A 15,550-nucleotide genomic window follows, 5' to 3' on the forward strand; every position below is an offset into this window, starting at 1 on the left:
ATTGTGAAATTAACAGATGCTCACAACGCCTCGCAACGGCGTTGTGAGAAATTCTGCCAATTCTGCCTCTAATATTAAATATTAGAGGCAGAATTGGCAGAATTTCTGCCAAATTGTCAAATTTTGACAATTTGGCCAATGTTTAAGTTGTAAAGTCAATGTTTCTGCCAAATTGTCAAATTTTGACAATTTGGCCAATGTTTAAGTTGTAAAGTCAATGTAAAGTCCTTCAATTTTCACTTTAGAAATGTGAAGATACCCTCTAATACACTTAAACGTTATGTTGGTTTGTTTACTTTTTAGTGAGAAACCAATGTTGCACATTAAGTTAATCATCTGGGGATCCCCTAAAATAATTTGGGGACCCCCTGGGAGTCCCTGGGAGTCCCGACCCACAGATTGAGAACCGCCTCACAGCTAGAAGGACCTGGGTTCTCCTCTGCGTCATCAGCGCCCACACCCTATACTAGGTGGGGTTGGCAAATGGGCCTTTCTGTGTGGAGTTTGCATGTTCTCCCCGTATCTCCTATCTCACAAAAAAAAAAAGAACATGCAGTAATTCTGGTCTCTTTACTGCCTCCCCCTGGCCAGCTTGATGGAGGGGAAAGGAACTGGTTGGAATAACGTGTTCCTCCATGCATTACGTCCAGTCAGGGAAACTCCCCATGTCAGGTGAAAAGAAGCGCTTGGACTCCTCATGCATAGAAGGAAGCATGAGGTCAGTCCGTTGCTCTCCTCAGGTTGGCAGAGGGATTGTACAGCCCCCAGGATTACATAAAACTAGGGCTGGGATGCGATCAAAAAAATGTATCAAATTAATTACAGGCTTTGTAATTAATTAATCGCAATTAATCGCATTTTAATCGCATATTAATATTTGACCCGAGAAGCATTTTTTTCAAGTAAAACACATGTATGAGTGAATCAACAAGTGAGTTTTTTTAATCTAAATATCGCATCCACTGGGCCAAGCAAAGCGCTCTGATCGGCTACTTCTCCCTTTGCGTTTGTTGTCTATTCTTGGTTGGTGCATCGCTATGATCGCTATGCCCGAAACTGAAGGTTCTGTGGTGCAAAAACTAAGTGCGATTAAAATTCATAAAAAAATTTAATCACGTTAATTTTCTGTAATTAATTCATCGCAATTCATCAGTTAAAGTCCCAGCCCTACATAAAACCAAAAATGTGTTACAAAAATCGTGGGATTTATTAAAAAAAATAGAGAGATACCTCTATTATCCAGCGGGGGGAAATGCAGTAGACCAGAGGTGGCACAGCAGTTACGGTTACAGAGTTAACAGGTAAAGAGCAAGAAGAAGGAAAAGTACTGTTGTCTATAGCAATACAAGGAGAAGAAAACAAAGAAGGGAAAAAAAGAAAAAAGAAAGAAACCAGAGCAACGGTAAACAGAGGTAAACAATAAATAGTGTCCATAAGTGTCTCACCGTATCTCATCATCATAAAACAATTGGCCATAATCGGCCTGCAAATCTAGTTTCCGAAACTTGCTAAGCCTTTTGGCTGGCTGTGTAAAAGCAACTCCCATATACTGCTGTGAGAACTTGGCCTGAGTGAGAGCTTGGAAGAACTTGGCTTGTCGGCCGAGAAACTAAACTAATAATCCTTTGCTTGTTGATTAGAGTGTAGGGACATGTGGACATCATTCACTGACTCAGGAGTCCTGGGAGTGATGCTATTCATCAGCACAGTGCTGCGTGCGCTGGCTTTGTTTATGTGTTTAGCATTACTCTTACTCTGATGTTTTACTTAAGCCAAAGTCTTGTGATCGGAAGTTTAGTTGAGTTTAAGTAGGCCTGCCTACAAATGTATTGGAATCAAAATATGCTTAAGGGACTGTAGGATTTTTTTTCTGATTTAAAAATGTTTCCAACTTTTTTAGAAAATAGATAGTACAAGCTCAATAATCGAAATCCACAAAGTAACTGGTAACTAAAACTGTGAAATAATTGTAGTGAAGTAAAAACTACAATAATTGTCCTGAGAAGCAGTGGAGTAGAAGCATAACGTATTGACATTGTGTTAATACTTGAGTAAAGTAAATGTTCCTTAAAAAGTTCACTCAAGTATGTGGTTTCTTTCCCCACCACGGCTAATAATCTGAGGCCGTTGATTAGACTGTTGAGACATGCGGACATCATTCACAGACTCACGCGTCCTCGGAGAGTGATGCTATTCATCACCATAGTGCTACGCCGCCTTTGTTTATGCGTTTAGCTGCGGCAGCAGCATCTCATTAAGGCCCAAGTGGACCCACTGTGATTCACTTGTGAGAATGAAAAGCACTGCAACTGAGATAAACAACTTTCGGCTTTAGCCAAAAAAAAAAAAAAAAAAAAAGAAAAAAGAAAAACAAGCCAACATGACCGTACATCAACTGGGCTGATAGCAGCACTTTGCTCACTTTACTTTGAGTAGTTTTGAGGACAACGAACCGAATAGTCTCTCTGTGCGTGTTCTCCAGGGGGTCATCAATGTGTCCGTACATGGACAAACGTGTCCCTGGCAAAGACTTGGGTCTTGCCCGTGGCAAATTTAGGATTTTCTTTTTTTACACACCATTATGATGTTGTTGTTTTGATCACAAGGCCCAATTTCTGAATGTCAAGTCTCCAGGTTTTCTTGACACTTAAAGTATTTACTATGACTATGGCATATCATTAGCAGTTCAACTAGTAGCCTACTAGTGGGTCTCAAAAGTTTTATTTGGCAGTACACCCTTAACTCTGAGAGTGTACAAATGGAACCAAGTGGACCCGTAACACTCAGAGTTACTGACGTGTTTCTTAATATTATTGTCCATCATTTGTACTAGTTCTTGCCCGTTCGAACTAGAGATGGACCGATTGCAAAATTCTTGGCCATTACCGATCCACCGGTTTTATGAAGGTCTGACCTGCAAAAACGGATTTCTTTAGCTAAGAACTAGAAAATAGAGTTGCTCTAATACCCTTTTTTTCAGGCCAAGTAGGCCTACAAGACATACTTCAATTTGAGTACCAATAAGCTAGAAGAACACTAATGCCAAATCAATCACAATAGTACAATATCCAAAATCACAGACAATATCCAGTCTAATATGAACGTCTGGACTAGGCAAGAGGAAAGCAGGTGACGCATGCTTTTTTTCCCTTCTTTTTGGAGACGACATTGACACAGGATTATGTAATATATCCTGACATTGCAAAGGTAATCAGCACCATCTGTATTCTGCAGGCTGCCACTAAGTAGACTGGCTGCTACTTGCTAATGTTTACTTTAGTCACAGGACCAGAGCATCATGCTGTGCAGTGCCATAGACACACTTGGCATAAAACCCGTATTTATGTCAGTGACCCGCCGGTCACCGATTCGGCCTGTTTGATATCCTACCTGCCGATTTTTGATATTGGCCGATTCCGATGTCCATCCCTAGTTCGAACATTCAGTATGTGCTCCGAATTTTGCACAGTATATGAGGGATTGAAAGTAACTTCAAAGCTCTTCGTGGTTTTAGATTTGATGTCGTCCTGTCCATGCGTTGTTGTGGTGTGTACTGAGGTGCTGAAAGTATCGGCTCGTAGGATTTAAGGCGTGTCAGTGATGTCTGTCATCTCCAAATTGGGGCACTGTTTCAGCATGCATATCAGACAGACATCAGGCAGACAGACAGATATTCGGTAGTTTTTTAGAAGGATGTCCATGGCAAAAATACCACAAGCCAGACCCCTCGTGTTCTCTTATACCCAGAAGGTGGCATATACAGTACCAGTTTCCTGTTCCAGTTTCCCATAGCTCCATTTCTCTGCAGAGGATTCGATCCTGAAACACATGACTCATTCCTGTGTCCACACAGGTTTCACTTTAAAACCCTTCTGGGGTCATGTCATGTTAACTCCTACATGTACGGTATACTCATACTTTTTCCGCCTCAACCTTTCATGTAGGCTGGAAAGACTGACTGGAAAGGCTTTGACTTGGGATTGGGAGGGGACGCAAAGGTTTTGCAATTACCTTGCAAAACCTTTGCATCGTTTGAAATCGTTTCTAGACCCCCCCCCCCCCCCCCCCCACCCACCGACCCCCGAATATGGACGCTTAAAGTGGTTCAGAAATGAAGCATCGCCATATTCTAAACGCCGCCCTTAATTTCTGTCTGAGGGCCGTTCACCAACAATCAACGGCGAAGCGTTCGCCAGAAAAGGGCTTGACGCATGTGCTCGCGCCACTTCTAATAGGGGCCGCTGTAAAGCGTCTGAGAAGAGCAAGCTACTGTGGGCTCTGGCAGTTTCCCTCGCACTATACGCCCGACATGTTAATGTGCATAATTAACTAATCAGCTCCTGCCAGCTGGAAACACTTGGCAGCCCCACATTGCATCTCTCTTGAAAGCAGCTTGAGACATGCCGGTTCAATCTCCCGCTGTGTAGCGTTCACGTGACGTGTCCCATCTGACGAGGAGAGCCCGTGGGGTTTGGACGGCGCCCAGGGAGAGCTCCAGTCTTCTTGTTTCTCCTCTTGCGTTTCGGCCATTTCCCCATCAGGGGTGTCGCCACGTAGCAGTGGTGGTAAAAGTACTCACATGTTTTACTTAAGTTAAAGCATCAGAACTGCAATGTCGAAATACTTTGTTACAAGTGAATGAAACATGTACAAAAGTATAAACACATTATGCAGTTTGTCCCATTTCACAAGTTTTCAAAATGTGTACAATTTGAAATTAGAAATAGAAAATAGCAGACATCAGCTTGTACAGTAGATCGGCTATTTTCAAATGGCTGTAATGTATATAGGGCTGAAGTGGTTACTGTATTGTAATAATAATCAAAATCGACAAAGTAGGCCTACTAATGTTTTCAAATAAATGTAGTGGATTAAAAGTACAATATTTGCCTCCGAGATGTAGTGGACTAGAAGTAAAAGTAATGGAAATGGAAATTGGAAATGCTCAAGTAAAGTACAAATAACTCAACCATGTACTTAAGTACAGTACTTAAGTAAATGTGCTTAGTTACTTTACACCACTATCACAGAGTAAAAGTAATATAAAATATATATATATATTTTTTAAAATCATTGAGCCTGAGGCCCGGCCCGGCTCGGCCCGACTAAATAGCATAGATTTTAGGCCCTACCCGGCACGAAAATGTCGGGTCGTGTACGGTCGGGTTCGGGCAGAATTTGAGAACTCTACTCCTCAGTGACTCCTGCCCATCGAGGTCATCAATAATGTCTGTGCATGGACAAACGTGTCCATGGCAAAGACTTGGCCTTGTCTGTAGCATTTTTCCTGTTTGACACACCATTATAATGTTCTTATTTTGGTCATAATACCCGATTACTAATTATCAAGTCTCCAGCTTTTCTTCATAATGTGTACGACACTGATTTACTACAACATTATGGCACATTGTGAGTCCACTAGTGCTAAGTGGTTCTAGAACACGTTTTCAAGGACCCCCATAAATCACACAGAGTTACAGACCTGTAGGTCATTTAAGGCTAGCTCTGCGCTTTTCAGGGTAATTGTCCTCAAATGTTCATGTTCATTGGATTCATGTTAATGGGTATTTTCAGTCCCCCCTGTCTACAACAAACCTATTTGTTGGAAATAGCCAATCTACAAGCTTGCAACGGCATGCAAAATGTTGTATCTTGTCCATCAAGTCATCGATTAATAATCCATCCCTATTTTTTCAGAAAAAAAGTTTTTCCCCCTTTCCAGCATAAACACAATCATCAACCTGTATGAATGAACCATCCCCAAAATAAAAAAAATAATAATATTTGAAATAATTGTGTAGCTTTTTTGCATTGTGTATTTGCGTCGCTTCTGGTGTCTAATGACCTGTAATGATACGGGGTCCACTTGGTTCCGTTTGTACACTCTCAGAGTTAAATTGACCTCTGCTGGGTTCAAGGACCAGGACATTGAGAAACAGAGTTGTAGTGCACTGTACAGCGCAGCTTAAGTAGCAGCTGTGTTGATTAATTGGAATACTTAATTTGTCATTAAGTCTGATTAATTCCATTAATCTATCACGTCGTCTTCAAGTCATTCTGCTATGTGGCTAAGAATCAATTATTTACCATGGCAACCGGGCTGAAGGAGACATTGAACTGAGCAGATAGCTTTAAATACATTCAACTACGTTACAACGTTGGATGAAGTGTATTTTTTTTTCTTACTGAAATAAATGTAGCAATAGACTACCACAATGTAGAAATACTCTGTTACGAGTGAAAGTCCTTTATTCAAAATATGGCTTTAGTTAAAAGTATTGGCATCGCAATCAAAATACATTCATTAGGATGCGATCAAACTGATAGTGTTAATTGTGTTGACTAAGACTAAAAGACTAACATTTTTATATTTATACTTAGTTATATTTAGTTAAAACTAGACTTACGGGACACACACACCGGCTGCGGACGGCGCACGTCAGAACTGCTGCCCCCATTATCTTCAATGAACCTACGCACCGGCGGCGTCAGAGGCGCGCGTTCACACCTCGCCCGCCGCTCCGATACACCATTGTTCTATTTTCCTCCGTGCGGTGAAAAATGTATGCGCGCTGTCCTCAGCCGGTGTGTGTTCCACTTAAGACTAAACTATTTCAGAAGACTAAGATTAAGACTGACTAAATGGTGTGTTATTCAAGAGTAAGACTAAATCTTTGCTGTCAAAATGGACACTGCGTTAGATTAAGATTTTGATATTTAGTCACTAAGACTTTCAGAAGACTAAACTAAATGTGTTAAGACAGAATTTTCTGTGAAAATCAACACTGCACAATTGAACTTCAAATCTGCCTATCTGGGCGGATTCCGCCAATGCTTTTCAATGGGATTAACGGAGCGTTTTTCTTTTTTTCAAATACTGCAACAAACCGCCCTGTTCCCATTGGCAGAATCCGTCCTCACAGGCAGAATCAAAGTTATGCAGAATGTCCCATTTCATTTCAAGGTGTTTTTTTTTTTTGCAAATCTGAAAATAGACCTTCTGCAAGCTCACAAATCGCCGCTTTGTCTACAATCTACCTGCTCTGCTATTTCCTCTACTTTTGTGACACTCTTTTATGATGTAGTAGGACATTCATTTACAAACAATTAAATTAAATCATAAAAAGTATGGCGAGGTTTCTGCCCGATGGCAACGATTTATCAAAGAATATTTTCCCTCTAATATATTCATTTGAGCGTGAAGTCTTTTCAGCCTGAATGCCACTTGAACTCTTGTCTGTTGATTCTCTGCTTTACAAATTAATAATAATGGCTTATGGAAGATCAATATTTTCCAATTAAAAACACAGAGCCAAATTGAGTGCACGACGAGGAGGGTCGATGGCGGCGTTTGGTGTTTTTAAAAGAAGGACAGAGAAAGACATGAAAGTGAGAGCAGCGGGGGGTCCGCGTGCGCCGAGACCCCTCTGTGATGCTCACACACTTTGAAGAAGTGGAAGGAACGCGATATGAAAGCCTTCGTCTTGGCATCTTCATATCATATGCAGCGGTGGAAGAAGTACTCGCATTTCTTTTTTTTACTAAGAGTAAAATAAGAGTATCAATAGTGCAATGTAGACATACTCCAGAATTCAAGATTTACTGGAGTAAAAATACAAATTGTAGGCTACTTAAAGTACCAAAAGAAGAAAGTTCTCATGATGCAGAAAGTTTTCAAATGTACAATGCAACGCGTTTACTGTATGTTTTGTAATAATACACTAAATCTACAAAGTAACTAAAGTCTTCAAATGATTCTATAGTGGAGTAAAAGTACAATATTTGTCTCTGAGATGTAGCAGTGTAGAAGCATTAAGTATTGGAAATTGGACATTGATATTTTGATAAAGTAAAAGTACCTCAAAATTGTACATAAAAAAAGTACTTAGTTACCTTAAACCACTGACTATATGTGTACAAAAATAGTCCATGCGATGCGCTGTGAGAACGGGCTATTTTCAAAAAGCCCACGTATGAAACAGCAGGGCTTGATTCGTTACTGTAAATTTTGCATTAATACGCGAAATCTACAAAGTTACTAGTAGTTTCTGCGTTTTCAAACAAAAGTGGAGTAAAAAAAGAAAAGTACAACTTTTGCCTCTGAGTCTGAGATGTACTAGTGGAGCAGGTGTATCTAAATATCTGACAATTTAAAGTAAAAGTAGCCTACCTCAGAACTGTATTTAGGTGCAGTAAAGTAAATGTACTTAGTTACTTTCCTCCGCTGGGAAGCAGTGCAGTCCCAGGCTGTGTAATTGGCACATGGACGCTCATGTTTAATGCAGCGTGCTGCCTTTTAGCCACGCCTCATCGCACCGCCGCATGCCCAAATTAGCACTTCCTGCTTTTCCTTATCTGCTCTGCTGTTTCATTTGTTTGTTTTGTAAGGGAACCGTGTGTGCAATGTTGCATCTCGTCGATGTCGGGGGTGAAACCTTGATTGGAATCATTACTTTTCAGGAAATGGAACGAAAACTGTTCAAAAGCATTAAAGATAGCAGATCTGCCAGCTCACAAGGCCTCGCAACGCACTGTCAGGCATCAGAGCCTTTGTGGTATGCATGCACCTGGACCGCTAGGCCAGCAGGCGCAACCTATTTTTGTAAGATTTTGAAGGTGAGTTAGTTTACACCAGGCTTCCCGAACCTTTTTGTCTCAGGGCACCCCATGAATACTTGTTTAACCCGAGGCACCCCTACATTATAATTTTCACTCCCAGCACCTTATATTTATAGTATATCGTCGTTGTCGGGTGGAAACTGTCCAAATGTCCAAAACCGTTTTGTATTTATCATCTAAAAAATGTACTATATTAGTGAAAACAGCAGATCTACAAGCACACAACGCCTCGATGCGAGGCGTTGTGTGCTTGTAGATCGGCTGTTTTCACTAGTTTTGTGTGACAGCCTTGTATGATGAAGCAGGGCTTTGCTTTACCAAAAGACGTACACATTTGAAACTTGGAGATACGAGTTTTCTGCCCGACAGTGACAATATTTTAGTGATTATGTTGTGAGGAAAACGTTGAGATAATAGCCATTTTGGTTATAACTCACAGAAAGTAACTTTGTACTTTAAAATGACACTAAATATTAAATAGTGTCCAAATAAATTCCATATATCATCAAATTATCTCGCGGCACCCCTGGAATGCCGCCAGGGCACCCCAGGGTGCCCCGTCACCCACTTTGAAAACCCCTGGACTAGATAACTACACTGGATCCATTGGAACACAGTTTTTTTTTTCTTTTTTTTTTTCTTAAAGTAAAAGTTCTGTTCATAGGAAATAAAATGTTTCCACCTGACGATATAATAATTCTGCACAATCCACAATCCACAGTACACATTACAGATGTAAAACTGTAAAACTGTAAAAGTGCATACAGTAGCCTAAGCGTGAAGGATTGTGCATTGTAAATTGCACGTTGGGTCAAATGCCACCTAGATTAGTGCTTACATGCTTGTTTTAGCCTTGAGCCATGTTTCCACTCTGCTGTGCTGCGAAGCTGATCAATGAACCGCTTTGTGGTTCGCAAAGTGTTTTTGTCTGTATTAGTCAGAAATGTAAACAGCACGTGGTACGGTCAGACAATGAGGCTAAAGGTCCACCATGGGGACTTACAAATACATTGACATAGCACTAGAAATGTACACCATAATGTACAAACACTCGATGACATATATTGTCGCTGTCTGGTGGAAACCTTGTTTGTCCAACAGCGTTCCTTTTTTATTATTATCTTACAAACATTTTAAAGTAGTGGAAATAGCCAATCTACAAGCAAACAACGCCTTGCAAATCGATGTTGTGTTCTTCTAGATCAGCTATTTTCACCGTAATTATGCAACACTCTAGTGTGATGAAGTATATGGCATTAACTCAAATATAGTAAAAATTCAAAATTTGGGGATACAAGGTTTCTGCCCGACAATAGTGATATACAAATGAGAAAAAGGAAAAATGTCGCCAGTGAATAACAACTCCTTAATTTACATTTATCTTCCCTTTTGGTCTCCTGATAGGTGTTTATTTTTTTGGCCAATTTTGAAAGAACTGTTGGAAGGACGAGTTGAACTAAAATATGGATATACCAAACAAACATTTTCAAAAAATAAGCAAAACTGACGCCGCATCAAGGGTTTTATTGGGTAGGCCCTAAAAATGTGTCTTTGAGCGCGGTGAATTGTTTTGGGTTAAAACTGATTCCGGTTTGGTAGTTCCGGCCAAAGTGTAGTCCGTCTGATGAATACAAAATTACGTAGGCTGTGATGCAGGCCGCTCCTGACCGGATCAGAAACCAGAAATTGGAAGTAGAACGAGAATTCTCCCATGTTTGGTTTGTACTAGTTTGCCAGACCCTCTAGTGTTGTGGCTGTGGGTGTCACTCACTATGGAGAAATAGTTAGACAGGTATGAGGGTATTGAGGGCACTGCCCCTTTGACTATCTTATATACCGATCCCATTTTATTTTTTAAAACCCACAGGATTCCTTCAAGGGTTTCCATGGGGGTCCCCATGGAAAATGTGATAATAAAATCTCAGTTCAGTAACTTTCCACCACTGGGCTCCCTGTGGGTGTTGTGTGACACGTCAGAGCGTTTTGACAACCTCATGGGTGCCCTCCTTCGTCCCATGTGGCGTGGGGGGGAAAGAGGCGACTAACAGCCAGGAGTGACGCACCATGACTGACTCCCAAATGACACACCGCCGCCGGTGCAAAAGCGTTCGTTGTAAACAACACATTCTCACAGCTACAGTAGGTTTCAGTCATTTTCACCCCCTAATGCCTCACTAGACAAAAACTAAGAGGCATGCATTGGAGCTTCACATCCTAGAGGAGTTAAACGGGGGATTGGCATAGCTGCCTCAGCGGCGCGTTATTTGGAAATGCACACGAGTTCTGGTCAAACCCCGCCCATGGAAGCTTTTGATTGGCTGAACTGGAGCTAGGGAGCGCTCCTTTTTGTTCGCTTGGACCGCACGGAGGTGCGACCACCTAAACCTAACCCTAACTCTAACCCTAACCTTAACCTCAGTAGAACTATGCCTAAACCTAACCCTAATCCTAACCCTAACCCCAGTAAAACTATGCCTAACTCTAACCCTAACCCTAAACCCAACCTCACTGAAACTAACGCTGGTGAGTAACTAACCTGCTGACGGGCGTGAAAACAAACGGATCCGCCCAGAACTCATGTGCGATTCCAAATCAGGCCTCAGCGGCATACCTGGTAGCAGCACTCAGCCAGTAATCCCGATTTTCCGTGATTGAATCCCACACTGGGTGTAAACTTTTTTTGTTTCTCTCTCCGCCTAGTTTGTGAGGTTAGAGTTAGGATTAAGGTACCGGCATAGATTTTATTTTGCTTCAGTAACTGCAAAGTCCGAACTTCTGCAAATTGCAACACCTGGCCCCCGCTTCTACCGACCCCTCTAATCAAACATAATTAACTGGGAGTTCTGTTTCCTTTCTGTCCGTTGGTGGCAAACGGCATTAATCTGTTCCGCTGAAGCAGTGTTAATTTCATAGACTAAAACTATGACAAAAATATTACAACCTTTTTTCCTAGACCAAGACTATTAAAATAGAGATATTTAGTCGACCAAACCTAGACCAAAACTAAAACCTTTCAAATGACTAAAATATGAATAAAACGAAAGTCTCAAGCAACTTAAGTTGCCAGGTCCTCAGGTCTGGAAAATACTTCAGGCTATTGCCTGCTGTTAAGACACACTGTCAGGGTGAGGGTTAGTGATAGGGCTAGTCAAGGCCCTATCAGAGTACAGTCTGCGGTGATAAGTCATCACCGCGGTGTAGTTTTCTAGCTATCACCTAGGCTTTGTAATCATTTTTAGGTGATAGCTAGAAAACTACACACAGACTGTACTCTGATAGGGCCTTAATGGGGAGAGTCGGACGAAAACGCACCCGGTTGATGGTAGGCTACAGTACATACATTAGAGCTGGGACTGTTCATTCACATTTGCTTTGGCAATGCAAAACACAGAGAGAGAGAGAGAGAGAGAGAGAGAGAGAGAGAGAGAGAGAGAGAGAGAGAATAAAAGGATTTCAGAGGGGTTTGATCATGTTAGCACGGTTCATGATGGAACACTGATGTTTCATGTATGACAGAAATTGCACATCAGCAAGTTGCTACAGTCACATACTAAGTACATTTACTTCGGTAGCCTACTGTACTTATGTACAATGTTGAGGTATTGGTAGCACTTTTGGTATTTGTACTTTACTTGAGTATTTCCAATTTCCAATACTTTTACTTCTACTCCACTTCTCGGATCAAAGAAAACTTCATAGTTACTAGCTACTTTGCAGATTTTAATTCCGGACGTTAAAGCCCTTTGCACACAGGCGCGTTTAACCGCACGGATAAAACGGACAATATCATTTTTTGAAAAGAAAACAATGATTCTCTATGACCTCATGCACACCGGCTCCGAATTAGCCGTGCGACGAGTGGCTGCAGCCGTGCGTTTTTTTCTCGATCGAACCCAGTTCGATTCGTGCGTCTTGTCGCATGCGGTAAAAAAACTCATCACTCCTTTTATGACTCCTTTTTGGATCCGCAGCGCCGATTCCGCACAGCCTTGCACACCAAATCCAATGCGTTTTATTCATGCCGCAAACGAAAAAAACGCAACTGTCCTGTGTGCAAAGGGCTTAACTGTTTCTATAATGCAATATTGATACTTTTACTTAAGTAAAATATGTGAGTCCTTTTTCACCAGTGCACAAAGCTGAGCAAAGCGTCCTTGAGCAGGGGTCGTGCCGTCTCTCCGTCTCTATTAGTAAACAGAACATACATGTTTCCCGTGTGAGTTCTATCCCGATTGGACGAAATTGGCAACCCAACTGAAAATGCATGTTCTGTTTACTAAAAAGCTGAGACTCCCTGCTAACTGCACACACACTCTATAGCAGAATGCATATTAACACTCATTTAACACCCGTTTTAACACAACAATGTCACCACCTTTAAAGTGTTTTTCTTTGGTTAAAACAAAACGCTATTTTGTTAAAAGGTTTCTATAGAATGTTTGCTCAGAAAAATCCCATCTATCCACCTCTTTAACACGTCCAGGAACGTGATACTTTGAGTACTTTTCCCACCACTGCACACTATATAGCAATGAGTACCGAAAATCACGTATCCTACCTTTTAAGGCAGAAGCAACTTATGTGCAAACTGCAAAGCCGGTGCTGTTAAAAAGCGGTCTACATTGATCCGATCCCAGCTATTCATCATGGCACCTTCTCCCCGCGGACATGGAAACCATAAGCGATCCAAACTCCAATCAGTTAAAATGTATTCTTTACCCTGCACTCTCTGCCCGGCGTTTTATCATTATTTGTCGTATTACACCACGCGCGCAATGCAATCAATAGCAGCAGCAGCACCTGCGGCCAAGTCACCGTCGTCTCTGAAGAAACCTTGCATCTCCATAGTTCAACTTTTTAAGTTTTTAGTATTATAATGTTTTTCTGAAATGAATGCCCTACCTCGTCGTACCACAGTGTCACACAAAAGTAGAACAAAATTGCCGAACCACAGGCAATTGTTTTGATGTTTTTGAAAAAGAAAAGTGTCAAAAAGTCTGTCTGTGGGTTTTAGGCATATTGAACCAATCAATGTAAAGTAACAAAGAGCTTTTGACTAAATCATAACTACATTGGATCCATTGGAACACAGGTCATTTCTTTTTTTATTGCGACCGTAGGTCGCATTTACTATCAAAACCTGAACAAAGTGTGAGTGAGTCCATCAGTCCGTCCGTCAGTCTGTCTGTCACACCTCACACGTCACACTTTTTCCCTGCTTATATCTCCGCAACCGTTGCCCCGATCCATGCCAAATTTTGCACACACGTTCCTTGGCTGCCAAACTACAACCTCCAAGGACCCCCGGAGCTCCAGGGACCCCCAGGTCCCTGGGGGACCCCCAGATGTAAAAAATGACCAAATGCGCAAACATGACCAAATGACCACCCCAACGGGGCTGCTCACGGGGAATTCCCGGGGACCACCGACTCCTGGTGCTCCAGAACGGATGCAAAAGTGGTGGCGCCCCCAGTGGAGGACCCCCTACACTGCAGCTCACATAAAATGCCGTAACTCCGGCTAGGAGCGACCGGGACAGCCGGGGCCGGTACCTATTCGTCCGCCTTGCCGGCGCGGAGACCCCAACCCTCATTTCTCACATGGCCCTCTTCTAGCGCCACCATGAGGCCGATTCTTGCAAAACACATTTTTGGACACTGCTCCTACAATTTTCGCCCTAAAATCACGCAAATCGGTACACAGTATGTCTACACTCATCCCATCAACATGAATCTGTCCCATATAGCGCCACCTCCAGGCCGATTTTTAAAAACACATTTTTGGACACTGCTCCTACAGATTTTGCCCTAAAATCACGAAAATCACTACACAGTATGTCTACACTCATGTCATCAACATGGATCAGGAAGATTTTGGCAAAACACATTTTTGCCCTATTTGTGGAGATAAGTGACCTATGGTCGCTTATGGGAGCCTTACTGGTTCCATATAGGCTATAGCATCCATATTCTTGTTTAAATTGACTTTATACTTTCATAGCATCCATATTCTGGTTTAAAATGACTTTATTCTTCCATAGCGTTCATATTCTGGTTTAAATGACTTTATTCTTCCATAGCGTTCATATTCTGGTTTAAATTACTTTATACTTCCATAGCGTTCATATTCTGGTTTAAATTACTTTATACTTCCATAGTGTTCATATTCTGGTTTAAAATGACTTTATTCTTCCATAGTGTTCATATTCTGGTTTAAATGACTTTATTCTTCCATAGCGTTCATATTCTGGTTTAAATGACTTTATACTTCCATAGTGTTCATATTCTGGTTTAAATGACTTTATACTTCCATAGTGTTCATATTCTGGTTTAAATGACTTTATACTTCCATAGTGTTCATATTCTGGTTTAAATGACTTTATACTTCCATAGCGTTCATATTCTGGTTTAAATGACTTTATTCTTCCATAGCGTTCATATTCTGGTTTAAATGACTTTATACTTCCATAGCGTTCATATTCTGGTTTAAAATGACTTTATACTTCCATAGCGTTCATATTCTGGTTTAAATGACTTTATACTTCCATAGTGTTCATATTCTGGTTTAAATGACTTTATACTTCCATAGCGTTCATATTCTGGTTTAAAATGACTTTATTCTTCCATAGCGTTCATATTCTGGTTTAAATGACTTATACTTCCATAGCGTTCATATTCTGGTTTAAATGACTTTATACTTCCATAGCGTTCATATTCTGGTTTAAATGACTTTATTCTTCCATAGTGTTCATATTCTGGTTTAAATGACTTTATACTTCCATAGCGTTCATATTCTGGTTTAAATGACTTTATTCTTCCATAGCGTTCATATTCTGGTTTAAATGACTTTATACTTCCATAGTGTTCATATTCTGGTTTAAATGACTTTATACTTCCATAGCGTTCATATTCTGGTTTAAAATGACTTTATT

The 15,550-nt window shown here is 41.1% G+C and overlaps 1 protein-coding gene across 1 annotated transcript in view; it reads left to right on the forward strand.

Annotated features, from left to right (window-relative positions):
- edil3a (EGF-like repeats and discoidin I-like domains 3a) overlaps nt 1-15,550 on the forward strand; it is a gene marked incomplete at both ends in the record, with an annotated part of 142,800 nt that overhangs the window by 91,091 nt on the left and 36,159 nt on the right. The window lies entirely within an intron of this gene.

The sequence above is a fragment of the Nannobrachium achirus genome (genome assembly GCF_963921795.1).
Source record: "Nannobrachium achirus genome assembly, chromosome: 12".
NCBI classification, from domain to species: domain Eukaryota; kingdom Metazoa; phylum Chordata; class Actinopteri; order Myctophiformes; family Myctophidae; genus Nannobrachium; species Nannobrachium achirus.